The sequence below is a fragment of the Camelus bactrianus genome, chromosome 13, assembly GCF_048773025.1.
Source record: "Camelus bactrianus isolate YW-2024 breed Bactrian camel chromosome 13, ASM4877302v1, whole genome shotgun sequence".
Classification (NCBI taxonomy): domain Eukaryota; kingdom Metazoa; phylum Chordata; class Mammalia; order Artiodactyla; family Camelidae; genus Camelus; species Camelus bactrianus.
In genome coordinates, this window is record NC_133551.1 from 55,308,381 (window position 1) to 55,321,666 (window position 13,286).

Here is a 13,286-nt window from a genome sequence, read left to right on the forward strand (position 1 = left end):
TTTCATCTCTCATGACCTCTCCTTTATGAGTTGCTCAGTATGATAAAAAGAGACAGGAAGCAGTGGCACTAATCTTGGCCTTGAAGCCACATTACTTCTCTCAAATTTGATGTCTACCTATGAGTGAAGGAAAAGACTCGATGATCTCTGGAGTCACTGTAGCTTCAATACTTTCTGCTCTGGTTAGCCACACAGTATAAGTTTGTCTTCAAGTAACAGATCTACAGATATATAAAGACCTACTTATATATAAATTCCCTTTTAAACCAAACATCTCTGGCTCCTTAAATAAAACTCTGTGTTTGGTAAATCTACAATGATTCCCAGGATTTTGCTGTCTCTCCAAATTATTCATAAAACTTCTCACTAGTTGATCATTTGAAGAATTCATCTTTTTTTTTCTTTTCTAAATTGACTACCTTCTTTCATCTGCAGCCACCAGTATCTCACCTATTCTCCTTGGTACCTTATAGAAAGCTAACAGTGGCTTAGTGACTGCATCTGCAAGTATTTCCAGGACTGTGGGGTGCAGTTCCTCCAGCTGAATCTTTTTTGGCTTTGCAAGAGAAGCCAGGTGCTCTCTTGCTCGCTGTTCACCCATTGTGAGTGTTCCTCTCAGCTTTTTCATCTGCACATTTGATATTCATGTCTGCCATATCTTTATTCAAGGTGCCAATAAAAATGCATTATGTATGACATGGTCTGCTCAGAAAATGATCATGTTTTGTATATTTAGGGATGTAAGAGCTTATAAAGAAGCAAAAAATTTGGGGGGGGAATGTGTTATTTCTTGACAAACAAAAAATCTTCAGAAAAATAATATTTTGGTTCCTCTTCTCTCTGTCAATCCCCTCCCCTCCCAAATCTCCACATCTCAATATAGAAAGCATAGTGCCTGAGGAGAAGGAGAGATGGCTAAAGTGGGATGGATGATGTGCAGCCAAAGTTGCCTGCAAAACCAGGCTAAGACATTCAGATGAAATACAGTGGGCATAGGTAAGCATGTGTGTTTTTTAATTAGAGATGTAATGCAATGGTACCGTATTTTCGCTTTGTCTTTAGATGGCTCTGATCAGACCAGGGGACTTCTTTCCTGAATTCCCACAGCTAAAACATAGGTATACATTGGCACTTGCCATTTGTTCATTGACAGCAGAAGTTTGAAAGCAGGTTTTTTTCAAACCTGTGTGTGTAATCTGTTAAAACACAGATTAAAGGGACCCACCCCTGAGTTTTTGGTTTAGTAGGTCTGAGTTGAGGCCTGGGATTTTGCATAGTTAACAAACTCCTAGGTAACACTGATGCTACTAGCCCAAGGACACCTGAAGAATCACTGTTTTAAAGAATCACACATGGGTCTTACCTTGAACTTGCTTCATTAATGAAATGCAAGGAGCAGCATGGGGTTCATGAGGGGAAACTGAGAATAATCACATCTTCTTTGTTTGTGGTGGGATTCAGAGCTTCACTTTAGCATATATACAGACATTTCTTTTTCCTGGGAGGCCTGCCTTCAATGGATGAGTTTTCATCACCCAAAACAGGGTAATTTAATGTTGTGATCAACCTGAAGTAGACTGAGTTTTCCCTTCTTAATTGAATGGGTTAGCTCATAGATATAATGCTCATCAGATCATTTTCATCTTCCCACGATGTTGAAATTATCCTGGGAAGGATTTAGATTAGGTATCAAGAAGAGTATACTGGGTAATAAAAAACTGCAAAATGCACTCAGAAGTTATGGCATCTCTTGTCTGGGCAAAAAATGGAAACAAGTTAGATTTTCCTCAATGTGGACTAATTTTGGTTTTGGAATCAGAGAAAACACAGTTTGGATAATTTGTTTGCCTCTTTTTTTTAGATAATTTGCCTTGGATAAGTCACTTAACCTCTCTGAGCTTCTGCTACTATGTACATAAAGTAGGGATTATCAGGGCTTTTGTAAAGTTTAAGTAAAATAAAGGGTGTAAACTGGTTTAGCACTTTGCCTGGCTCATAGTAGATACTCAACTAATGTTAATAATCTCCCTCCTAATGTCTTCTCGTCTCTGTGATGGAGTCCCTTTTTATCATTGGCATTATGATTATTTTGAAACACATCAGGCAGGAAAACAGAACCAGGCTTGGAAGGGGAGAATCATTTTTGTAGTCAGCATCATTGGTGCCAATTTGGAGATTAAACTTTCTCGGTGATTTGAGAACATCAGCGTGGTTAAGAGATTTACCTACAGACTGCAGAGAGAAATCGACTCTGCAGGGGGCCAGCTGGTTCAGTGCTGGGTGCTCCTGAGAATTTGCTTTCCATTGACAGAGGAGAGCCAGAAATAAGCACGGTGGGCTTCAGCACCTTGTACAGGGCACCAGAATCACAGGTTTGTCCCCTGGGCGCTCACTAGGCCTGGGTAATGATCCGTGGCAGTCTTGTTAATGACCTTAGGGCTTCACATATTTCTGTAATTATTCCATCATTTGGAAGTTTTGAGTTTCTAATTATTAGGCGCAAATTAAAATGTTCTCTGTAATTCATTTCCCTCTAGGCCTTGAGCTAGTGGTGTCGGGTTCCTGTTGGGTTATCCTTCTTGTGAATGGCGGATAGTAGTAGTAGTCATCACCTTTCTCATCCTGTCTCTATGTGTTTTGCCTCCAGGACTTCCTCTTTGCCATCAGGTGTCTAAATCATCACACCCATGTGCTCAGTGATAAATGCACGATGCTCCGCCTTCTAAGCCCAGCCCCTTAGTCCAGGGTAAGATTCCTAGGCCTGGCTGAACATCAGAATCACCAGGAACTCTTAAAATGCCTATGCAAGCCACCATCCAGAGAATGTGATTTAATTGATCATGGGTGAGGCATGAGCATCAGTTTTTCTTAAATACTCCTCAAATAGTTCCAATGTATAAACCAGGATTGAGAAACACTGGTATAGAGATGGACCTCTCCATCTCCTAATGCCCTCCTGGAGTTGATATCAATGTCCTACTGATGATTATGTTGGGTCATAGATTGAACCCAGTTTCTAGCTAGTTGGTTTCCATCATAGACATTGCTAAGCCCAGCATTGCAACCTCATTTCTCCCAAATACAGTTTCCCTGCTTATCTCAAAAGGTTTACCACAGGAATTAAAATGATGTGAAAATTGAGCAGGGGAGGGTGCTCAGTGGTAGAGTGCATGTTTAGCATTCATGAGGTCCCGGGTTCAATCCACAGTACCTCTGTTAAAATAGATAAGTAAATAAATAAACCTAATTTCCTCCCCCATGAACAAAAATAAAAACAAAAAACCAAAATAAAATAAAATAATAAAAAAGTGAAAATTAAGAATTACAAATGGCAATACTTAGCATTAATATATGATTGGAAGAGAAACAAAAGAAAATACCTCAATTCTGGGGCAACTGTTCTAGAACTCTTTTAGCAAAATTAAATGTACACATGCCCTGTGACCTGGCAATCTCACTCTTGCATATACATCCAGAAAACTTCAGGTACAAGTTCATCTTGGAACATGGACAAAGATGTTCATTGCAACAGTGTTGGTGATGGCAGGGAGCTTTAGGCAATCAAGATACTTGTCACTAAAAATTTGATAAGCAAAATGTAGAGGATATACTTTTGGAATTTAACTTAGAAGTTAAAACAACAAAATGGTCACACAGACAGCAATATGACTAGAACTATAAATGAAAGTGATGAAAGAAAAAAGGAAACAACATGAAATGTGTAGCACATTGCCACTTATGTACATTTAAAACAAATTCATTCATGAAGCAATGTTACAGATTTTTCATGGATACGTTTATATCCAAGGGCATTTACCAAACACAATATAGTAAATGCTTATGGGAAATGGGATTGGGAAGTGAGGTTAAAGGGAAAAATAATGAGGCAAAATTTAGCAATAGCAGAACCTTAAATAGCCAGATGCTGACAATATGTGCTGTGAACTGAGGAGTATGATTATCTTACCCCTCTCCTCTTTCCAAAAGTAGAACAAGAGAGCAAGAGGGAGGGAGGGCAGTGAGCCCTGACCCGTTTATGTGGGAACAGGAGAAGCTAGAGAGAAAAATAAGAACTTGGGAACTAGGAAAGAGAACCAGGAACCTGCCCTGGGCTGCAAAGAAAAATCTGGCTTTATTGCTCCATATAATGGATTGCAGGAGGAAATGAAAAAGCCTTGCTAGGTTGGAAATAAGGGCATTTACAAAATCCCTGAAATAGAGGGGGAGCAATTTGAAGATTGGAACTGAGAAACTGCACTTCTAGACCTGGAAGGGAGTTTTATGCTGTAGACTTAGGGATGTTGCTGCTACCCCAGGTGAGGGATGCGTTCTGTTCCTCCTAACAGTCTTAGCTTCAGAACAAAGGAGTTTCCAGAAAAGGAATGATGTTCCCCCATTAGAGAGTGACCCCCATGACTAAAGTCTCCTTTTCAGGTAGTGATCTAATCATTGAATCATCTAATAAAAATCCATGCAACGAGCCTCTACCATGTGCTTGGCAATGGATGTATGGAGAAGAGTGAGGCCAATCTCTGGCTTAATATGGGGCGCATGTAGATGTGAAAAGTACCCTTTGCTTTGCTCTGAACACTGAGCTGGGGCTGTGCAGAATTTCTATTCTCTTTGACAGCAGGGAATCATCTACCTGTAGAATTAGGAACCCCAGTGATGCATTCACTGTCAACACAGAGAAGTGCATGCCTTAACAGGAAGCCTCTCCATCTGTGCCACTGATAAAGAATAATGAATATATTAATTAATACATTAAAGAATCATGTTTTGAGCCTTCCTACTAGGATGCTAAGAAGAACAATACAAATACCATCATGTTATAGTTGGAAACAACTTGTACATCAGATCAGACTCGTGTAACAGCTAGGTCAGGTCCTGCTGCTGGTGGGTTGGATTTTACAGCTGTGGGGATCATGGGCTGTGAAATCAAATTTGGACCACAAAGGCAGGGTAGGGAAGCTGTTGCTTGGGGGAGCCACCCTGGTTTGCCCCTGAAAGTCACACTGGAGTGGCTTTGAGAGCAATTATCCTGGTAGAGCAGCCCTTACTTTGCATTTAAGATTGTCCTCCTGAAAAGGTCATGCGTAAATCAAATTTAATAAATCAAATTCTACACTTCATACCTTGGGGAGGCTCTCTCTTCAAAGGAAGCTGTGAGTGAATCCCTTTTTAATAGAAGTAATCAGCTCTTCATTTATCTGATTTGTAAGGTAAGATTTTTATATATCAGATTTTATTAAAGTGATCAACAGAGTTTTTCTTTTGTCAGTGATAGAAAACCCAACACACAGTACAGTGTAAGTAAAAAACAACAGCAAAGAACTTATAGGCACATGTAATGAAAAGTTTAGGGACTTACTGGCTTTAGACATGGCTGAATTCAGACCCAAACAATGACAATAGAACTTTGTTTTTCTCCATCTTTCACATCTGCCTTCTCTTGGCTTTATTCTCAGGCTCTACCTGGATGAAGCAGCTGCAGCATCTTATCTGCCAGGTTCAAGGCCAACCAGGAAGATTCCCTGCTTCTTTTCCCAGCAGCCTCAGAATTGGCTCTGATTGAGTCACTTGCCTATCCCTCGATGAGTAACTGGTGAGGAACCGATTAGCTTGGCCCTGGTCACATGGGGCTGTACACAAACCAGATGGATGAAGAGTGGGGAAATGGCACTTCCCGGAAGAAAATCATGCAGTTGTCAGGAGAAGTGGGAACAACGTCAAGGAGGGCGGACGTAAACTCAACTCCTCCCTCTCCCTCGTCCTCATACCCAGTCCATCACCAAGCTTGTTGAGACGTAGTTACCAAGGAGTTGTCTGCACACACCTGCATCAGAATCTCCTGGGGCTTCTGTCAAAATGCAGGTTTTAGGGTCTTACTACAGATGTAGGCAATTCTACTATCTTGGGGTGGGTCTCAGAATCTGCAATTTTAGATCATTTCCCAGGCCATTAATATACATACACACACACACACACACACACACACACACACACACACACACACACACACACACACACACACACAACACACACGCACGCACGCACACTGACATTTAAGGACTACTTCCCAAAGCTGTTCCATTCTTACATCTCCACAGGAGCCACCTTAGTTCGGGACTCACCATTTCTCACCTGGATCTTCTCTTTGGCTCCATATTGGTCCTTTCTCTTTCACCTCTTCTTTGCCAACCACAGTCCCATCCCTCACGATGTCTGCTTATGCTAAATCGCCCCAATTTCCAAACTGTTATTCTGGTTTAGCTCTCCAGCCTCTGGTCTTATGTGATCTCCTCTCTTACCCTGGATCTCAGCCATTCTTATGCCCCCCCATCCCTTCTCCAAACATTCCAGGTCCTTTCCTCTCATTCAACTCAGCTGCATGTGATCTTCCCTCTGCCTTTAATGCTATTCCCTTTTTTTCTTCACCTGGCAAACTCAAACCCCACCTTAAGCCCAGCTCAACTGCCGCTTCCTCTGTGAAGCCCCTCTGTCCCATCCCTCTACTCCCCCAACCCACCTTGTTCTCCCTCAGAACCCCATTTCTATCTCTTCTACAGCAGTTCCACATACTATCTGGAACTAATGAATTTATATGTCTGTTATTCCTTCTGGCCCTACAAAGGGGCTCAATAATAGTCAAGTTTTAAAAGCAAGTCTTTTAAGATTGGGTTCTCAACCAGCTTGAGATATTTACAAGATATGCGACTTTGGGCAAGTCACCTCATTTCCCGAGCCTTAGTTTCCTTATGTGTAAAGGGGAATACTGATACCTTCTGCACAGGTACAATGATGGGCTATTGAGATAATGAACAGAAAACTCTTTGCACAGTGACTGGCAACGTAATTAGTGCCAATGAGTGCTAAATTTAAAAAATTAACCTTCAAGTCAAGGAAGCAAAAGCCCTCAGTAGCACACTTAAATTCACATTTATGTTATGCTAAGCAACTGTTTCTTAAAACCACATTACTCAAACTAATCCTGTGGTGTTGTGCAGGTCAAATCTGGAAAGATGCAGATGGACTCAGGCCTTATAGGCCATTTTCCCACGTCCCTGAGACCTTCACACTCCTCTTTATCTTCTTTCGGGCTTTGAGCAGCTTTAAGTCCATCCCTCTGAAATAATCACTTTCAGTCCATGTAATGCTAACACGAGAGTAATGCAGCTCCCCGCAGTGTGATTTCTCTGGACCACGGAAATGTTTGGGCTCCTTGTGAATGAGGCAGGTAAAAGGTGCCTGGTGGTGGACAGCCAGTTCAGAAGCGGCAGCCTTGAGCTCGCATAAATGAAAGCCATTAAAGCCGCCTGAAGTGACAAGATTGGTCCACGGATCCGAATGAACTGATGATAAGTGTGGAAGAGGTAAACATTTCGTTTAAGTGAGCAGCGGGATGAATTTCAAGAAATTAAGCCCCTCTTCTGGTGACTACTTCCCGCTTGTTTTATAATCTGCCTGAAATTGTTACTGTCCTTTAGGATCATACATCTTGCACTTGGCATGCAAGAGGAAATGTAAAGGGGATCACAAACAGAAGTCGGGAAAAGCACAGATAGTTCAAGAAAAAAATGCTTGCAAATTCCTAGTTATCTGCAATGCCCACTGTGTGGGGAAGATTTACATGTTGCATGTTGATGCAAGAAAAGCACAGTGGCCATGTAACTGGTGCTTCATAGTTACTCATTAATGTTGATTTTCTCCTTTCTTTCCATCCATGGAAGTTAGTGGGTAGGGAGTGGTGTGTGTGTGTGTGTGTGTGTGTGTGTGTGTGTGTGTGTGTGTTTGTGTGTGTGTGTGCTTCCGTGGTGCTTGCAAGAAGATGCAAGAAAATGACTTCTATGTCTTTGTGGCTAGCTCAAATTTTAGAGCATGGGTCACAGCACTAACTGATTGTGTTTGTCTAGCCAATATGTTAGATATTATTCTAATGCAGCCCTGCTGTAGGTTCACGGAATATGAAATTTAAGAAGAAAACATAGGGCAAAATCCTTGCCTTTAGGGAACTCATGATTAGAACATAAAAATAGACAGGTAAACAAGCAAAACATAAGATTAGGCTCCCTTGAAGCCAGAGATAAGTCTTATGCATCTGTGTTTCTCAGCACCACTAGGTTGTTTCACGACCTTCACAGGCTTAAGATACTGTTTTAGAGGTCTGCCTTTTTTAAAATCAAATATATTATAATGCTACTGCCACATTAAACATAATTTTTACAGTCATATAAGAGTTGTGTTGATAGGCAGTTGACAGGTTGACATCAGGTTATACTTTGTAGACTTTCAAGCAGATGCTTATTGATTTAATTTTGCAGTCTTTGTATTATGAAGTTGTTATTAATTATTTTCAGTTCTCAGATATTTCTATGAACACTTGAAAAGCTCACGGGTCCTGGAAAGTGCTCTGATAGTGTCTAATAGATTACATAGCCCTAGGAACTTCACAGCATGTCTGGCACACAATGGGTTCTTCATAAATATTTAATGAATGAATAAATAAATGAAAGACATCAGATAATGAATAAATATCATGTAGTAAAGAGTCCAGTTCCATGAAGCAAGGAACTTGTCTGACAGCTGTGGGTTCCATCCTGGATCTCAATTCTGACCTCTTTGAAAGTGGAGGTCTTTGGTTGCTAAGGGATTATCATGGTTGGGGGCAAATATCTCCTGCCAATTGGAAAAAGTAAAAAAGCCTTGTCCTAATAGGTTTTTAGTAAAAAGCATAGAATAGTCCAATATGCACAGAGTGAAGTTAAGCATTGTGGAAGTAAGCATGTACTTTTGTCTTAGTTCAAAAATGATGGGGGCAATAGCGTGGTGCAAAGTCAGAGGACCTGAAGCATTAGAGATAATGCTTAAGAGCAGGAACTTGATGTTAGACCCCCTGGGTTTGGATCCTGGCTCCAGTACTCCTGGTTGTGTGCCCCTGAAAAGGATGTAATTTCTTTGGAGTATTATTATTATTATTATTATTATTATTATTATTATTATTATTACTATTATCATCATCATCATCATCATCAACATATAAAAACGGGAATAATATAGAACCTGCTTCACAGGGTTGTGGTGAGAATTAAATTAATTGTGCAAAACACTGATCACAGTGCCTGACATGTGGTAGAAAACCCCCAAGTTTAGCCATTATTTTAATTTGTTCCAGTGATATCAGAAGTTAGCAGGATGATCTTGGACAAGTCTCTCAACTACTTAGAGTTTCTGGTTTCCTTTGTTCAGTACAGGCTGAGAAAAACACTTCCTAGTGAATCAGAGCCAAGTAGTGAAGATTGAATGAGGTTATTAGAGGTGGTCCAGGGTCAGTGGCAGCACAGGGTGTTATGGAAGCTGGGAAATGGGAATGACTTTTCTGTTCTTGTGTGTATAGATGATGCAGTTGGTGGGAAATAGCAGGAAGGGGTTTTGGAGATTTCAGGGCAGGAAAGCTGTGTCAATCAGAGTTCTTAGTTGCAAACAACAAAAACCAATCCTGGCTAGTTAAACATAAAAGGAATCTGAGAAGGGACATTAGAAATCTTGAAGAACTTCCAGGGGGACCTAGAGACTATGCGTTCAGGAGCAAAACCCAAAATCATACTGCAGAAGTAGTTCAGTAGAGACACTGCGGCTGCCTAGCTGGGCATGGGCATGGTGGCCCGTGACCAGCTCTGCTGGTGCAGGGCATTCGATGCTATCATTAGACTCCCTGCTATTGACATCTTTGGCAACTGGATGTTGCTGTTGCCAGGAGATTCCACATAGTACCTGATTGTACAAGTCACAAGTTTCTTACTCGATGCTCAGCGCAGGTGTGTCTGATTGGTGAAGCCAAGGTCACATCCCTGTATCCTAGCTGCAAGGGAGGCTGAGAAAAATACAGATTCTGCTAGGGGATTTGGAAGATCAGTAACTCTCCAAACATAAGAAAGGTGTTCAAAGATCTAGTCAGCCCAAATAGACAGAAGTCTATTATAGCGTGACCCTTTGGCTGAGTTTTGCAGGAAGTTTAAAAGTGGGTAGACTTGCAACCTTTTGATAAGGCATGGTAAACACAGAAGGCAGCATATTCAAAGGCTTGGTGAACTGGGGAAGCTGTCACAGACGGATAATTTTAAATATTTCAGTCTTGCTGGAGTGAAAGTCCTATGGGCGCACACATGACTGTGTGTGTATGTGTGTGTTTGTGTGTCTTTTCTTGGGCTGCTTTAATGATTTTCTTTTCTTTTTGGTTTTCACTATGATGTATTTAGGTGTGTGTGTGTATTTTAAAATACTCATTCTATTTGGAGTTTGTTGAGCTTTTTGGATCTCTGAGTTCATTTCTTTAAATCAATTTTGAAGAAAAACTAATCATTATGTATTTGCATATTTCTTTTATATTTTTTCTCTCTCTCTAGGCTGTCACTTAAAAGTATGTTAGGTCATTTTATATTGGCCCATGGGTGACTGATGGTCTGTTCATCCCTTCTTTCTGTTTCAATTTGGATAATTTCTACTGACTTGATTTTAAATTTACTGTACCTTTCTTCTGTTGTACTCAATCTGCTGTTAAACTCAAAATATTAACTTTTGCTTTAAAATAAATAAATTTTCAGGTCTATAATTTCTATTTGGTTCTTTTTCCTTCCAGTTTTATTTAGGTATAATTGACATACAGCACTGTATACTTTTTTAGGAGAAGTAATTAGGTTTTGTTTTGTTTTGTTTTTTTTAATGGAGGTACTGAGGATTGATCCCAGGACCTCATGCTTTAATAGGTTCACACTCCACCACTGAAATATACCCTCTCCCCTCTACTTGGTTCTTTTAAATTTTTTAGAATTTCAATTTCTTTCCTGATATTCTACTTCTCTTCATGCATTCTATTCATTTTTTCTCTGCAAATCTCCTAATATGTTTATAACACTTATGTAAAGTCTTTGATTGCCAATTCCAACATACTGGTCTTCTGTGAGTCTGTTTCTGCTGACTGTTTTTCTCTTGATAATGTATCACATTTTCCTGCATTTTACATCTTATAATTTTTAAAATTGTGTGCTAGATATTGCACATAAAAACAGGGTATACTGAAATACAATTTTTGTATATATATATGTTTGTATGTATGTATATGTGTTTATTGTAGAGTGTACAAGTTTTTTTTCTCTGTCAGGTAAAATTCAGATTTAACTAAGGATGGAATTGATCTAAGACTGGGAAAAAAATTTAATTAGGTTGTTAATTTCTCATTTCAAATGGGAATATACGTATAGCTTTTTGCCTTTTGTCTGACTCCGTGATCTCCCAAGGGGCTGATTTATTTGATATTTCAGAATTTCACTGGAGATGGACTTGGGCTGCAACTTTAAATAAATTTGGATCCATTTTGGATTAAACTCCAACAGGTCCCCAAAGTTCAAGAACCTCAAGACTACACAAACTTCTCTACTTTCCAGATGCATTTCTTCTGAAGGCTACTCAGCAAAATTCCCAAGTGGGACCATGTGATTTATCTTTATATTTGGGGCTCTTACCAGATTCCATTATTTTCTGCCTTATCACACTTAGCTGACTTCCATTCATCCCTGATAATTCTCTCTGTCTTTGGAAGACTTGATTCATTGTCTGCCAAGTGGGCAGTCACCCCCCTCCTCCTGACTGTCTATTTAAGGATCGATGACACCCTAGAGCTGAGAGGAGTAGCCCCATTCCACTTACATTTAGACAAAGTCCATGCCTTCAGGCATGGAAGCCATCATTACTTTCTGCTTACCTATGAAGGGCTCATTCCTCTCTGGAATTCAGTTCATCAGGGCTTCTTTGCATCTACTGCTCTTTGATGGTTTCACAGTTTATTTTTTTTTGTTTGTTTGTTTTTTCCCTTGTTGTTACCATGGTGTTATAGATCTTTTACACACAGTTGCATACTAACCAGAAATAAAAATGATCTCCCCCATTCCAGAGTGCTGTCTTTCCTTGGTAGTATATTCTTTAGGTTTCTGCTTTGAGATGGAAGGGAAGCCTATGACACTGGACACCCAGAGATCACTCCCTTCCCATCTACCAGTCAGTCAGGAAAATCCTATTCCCCTCCTCATGTCTTCTGCAAAGGCTGCTGCTACTTTGGTGCTAGATACTATGAAATAGGCTTGGAAAGATGCCCAACCTCTTAGTGATTTCAGAACATCCACTCTGTACACTTTCAGACACTTCCCCTTTATACCCAACAGATACATTTACATAAATTTATAATTCCTTCTTTTGTGATTGAGTTAATTGTTAAATGCCCTATGGGAGTTTTCTATTTAAAGGAAGCTTGTAGTTAATCCTTTCATAATATGAATAATGAGGGTAACAAGTCACCTCCCACTCCTACACACCCATCTCCATTCCAGCTGTTGACTATCACAGTGAAGTCAGATAGGTCTGAAATCAAACCCTCTGCCAACCACATCGTATGTGTGCAAACTTAACCTCTTTTTGCCTCAGTTTCACCATTCATTCAAGTTGTTACTATTGCTCTAAACGTATTTCCTTTCCATCTTCTATGGTAAGATTCTACTCCTCCTTCTGATCTCAACTGAAATGTCACTTCTGCAGGGAGGACTTCCTCATCCTCCTTGATTAGGTCAAATAAGCCTATTTTGCAGCCTCAGAGCCCAGGTACTTCTCACTTGTTGCACTTGCCACAACAATAACTTTACATTTATTTAAGTGATTATTTGTTTAACATTTTCTTTCAGTCTAGAATACAAATTCCATTATGGCAGGGACCGTGTATTCCCAGTGCCTAGCGTAGTCCTTGGCAAAGAGTATGTATCTGAGGAGTGGATTCTAGTCCTGAGAGAAATGATGCTCACCTCTACAGGGTTGTTGTGAGGGCTAAACTAACCAATATGAGGGTGTGCTCTTTGGGCCTCCCAGAACAAGGCTGTAGATGCAAGAAATTTATTTGGTTGTTCATCTCAGTTAGGATGGTGAAGATGTGAGTTTATGAGTGGGTTCTCACTGTGGGTAACTTGGGCTCAGTAGAACATACCTTGGAATTTTCCAACTGAGGGATGTTAATACTGAGTTATTTATTCACCAACTCCTATGCCTCATTGTTTGAAGGCCACTCCTGGAATTTCACCTCCCAAGCAGTCACTCTCTAGTCTCCAGAAGGCAGAAAGGTATAGGAATCTGGAAGCTGTGTGTAAGGGAGCTGTCTGCAGATGACTTCCAGGGTGGGTAGACACCCTCAGTGATCACTAGTAAGGAAAATCTCTCTGTACAGTGTCAATGCAGAGTAAAACTACTTG

At 40.3% G+C, this 13,286-nt stretch overlaps 1 long non-coding RNA gene across 1 annotated transcript; it reads left to right on the plus strand.

Moving 5' to 3' along the window:
- The first annotated feature begins 881 nt into the window (after positions 1 to 881).
- On the plus strand, positions 882 to 10,609 carry LOC123618290 (uncharacterized). The gene is made up of 2 exons (XR_006726701.2): positions 882 to 996; positions 5,469 to 10,609. It is a non-coding gene; the product is annotated as an uncharacterized LOC123618290 (long non-coding RNA).
- The last annotated feature ends 2,677 nt before the right edge of the window (positions 10,610 to 13,286 follow it).